The sequence below is a fragment of the Anguilla rostrata genome, chromosome 5 (assembly GCF_018555375.3).
Source record: "Anguilla rostrata isolate EN2019 chromosome 5, ASM1855537v3, whole genome shotgun sequence".
Classification (NCBI taxonomy): Eukaryota; Metazoa; Chordata; class Actinopteri; order Anguilliformes; family Anguillidae; genus Anguilla; species Anguilla rostrata.
This window is the reverse complement of record NC_057937.1, coordinates 58,256,435-58,258,168: the sequence shown is the minus strand read 5'-3', so window position 1 is coordinate 58,258,168 and position 1,734 is coordinate 58,256,435. Positions and strand designations below refer to the sequence as shown.

Here is a 1,734-nt window from a genome sequence, read left to right as displayed (position 1 = left end):
TACATGAGCACTGATAGGGATCAGATGTGTTCTGCGTTTCACCAGGGGACCCCTCCAGCACCCATCCCCCCCCCCCCCCTCCCCGGGCGTGGAGCTCTACCGGTCAGACAGCTGCTGGAGGCCTGAGACATCCTGCTGGGAATGTCTGATTAATCAGCTCTACAGACCGTGTCCTCTTAATGTCTGTGATTTCTCATATACACACACACACACACACACACACACATACGCACACACACACACATATACACACATACGCACACACACACACATATACACACATGCACACACACACGCACACACGCATGTCACTTATCATTTATCATAAGCACCTGGAAACAGTTACTCGGGGATACAGGAAGCAGCGTCTTCACTGAGAGCCGCTCATGACGGCGTAGCTGTACCTCGTTTGCGGGTTGCGTTCGCCTCAGTGCATCACAGGCATTGGTGGTTCAGTGGTAGAATTCTCGCCTGCCACGCGGGAGGCCCGGGTTAGATTCCCGGCCAATGCAAGCTTGCCTTTAGCACCCGGGGAGCGTAGCCGTTAAGGTACCGGTTTGGTAAGCTAAAGGATTCAGCGTTCCTGCTGCACCTTCCAGCAAGGTACTGAACCTGAATAGCTCGCACTATTCACCTGTACGAATGCCGGGTGTTTCCCCTTTCGTTCTTGGAGAGGCCTGCAATTTGCAACTCATTGAACAATATGCCTGATTAGGCAAAGAATGATGTCTTGAAAGATGTAAGTTTTTCAGAGATGAGTAAGATTTTTGTAAGCAGCCCACTTGCATTATGAAAGCTTCCACCCACAATCGCACGCACGCACACATACACAGAAGCACACACACACACATACACACACATACAGACAAAAGCACATACACACTCACACACACACGCATTCACAAACACACACACACACACACCACACACATGCACAAACAACACGACTGGCTATCTGCAGACACTTGGGTTTGGTTGTAAGTAATCAGCCAGTGATTTAGGGCTTGTCTAGGCTGCATTGCATTAGTTGAATAGGCATAAGGGTGCAGTTCCAAACTCACACAAAACTATCCTTACAGCGGCTATTGTATTCTTTGGCTTCTAATTATTTTAACTGGCCTTTCGCTTCATATCGCCGGATTTACATACCCCCAAGAGGCCAATATACCCACATCATTACACTGAAAGAATGTACGCCTGGTCGGGATGAAAATAAAAAATAAAAAAAAAACAATAACACTGTAGTCATGGGAGCAATTAATATCCCCAGAAACTGTTGTATATTTTATATTTCCTGTTGAAATCTCATTGGTGTGTCGCCAGCCAGAACAGCCGGTGAATCTGATTTTAAACGGGTGACACCGCTCCACCTGACACAGAACTTTAATGATTCAAATTAGCATGAGCTGTTTTGCATTTGTTTTGCATTGACTATTGTGACATCACCATATGGAATTTAGTTGCTATTGGCTGCCTCTGCTGTAGTCATACTACATCTTTTTTTTTCTGCAGCGCTCTCAGCCAATCCTGATTGTGTTAGTGTGAATAAATGAGAAAGCTGTGTTTAAATAAATATAAAAAAAGGTGATCACGATATTAATTTAGTTGAAATTACCACTGGCGTTGAGAGATGTGCCTATCAATTTTCTCAGGTCTCACAAATAACAATTAGGCGATAATAATCAGTTGGCAATAGAAGTAGAAACAACATTTTGCAATTGCATGCGGGAAAAT

At 44.9% G+C, this 1,734-nt stretch overlaps 1 non-coding gene across 1 annotated transcript; it reads left to right on the top strand.

The window, feature by feature from the left end:
- Nucleotides 1-441: 441 nt before the first annotated feature.
- On the top strand, nt 442-512 carry trnag-gcc (transfer RNA glycine (anticodon GCC)). The gene has a single exon. It is a non-coding gene; the product is annotated as a tRNA-Gly (tRNA).
- The last annotated feature ends 1,222 nt before the right edge of the window (nt 513-1,734 follow it).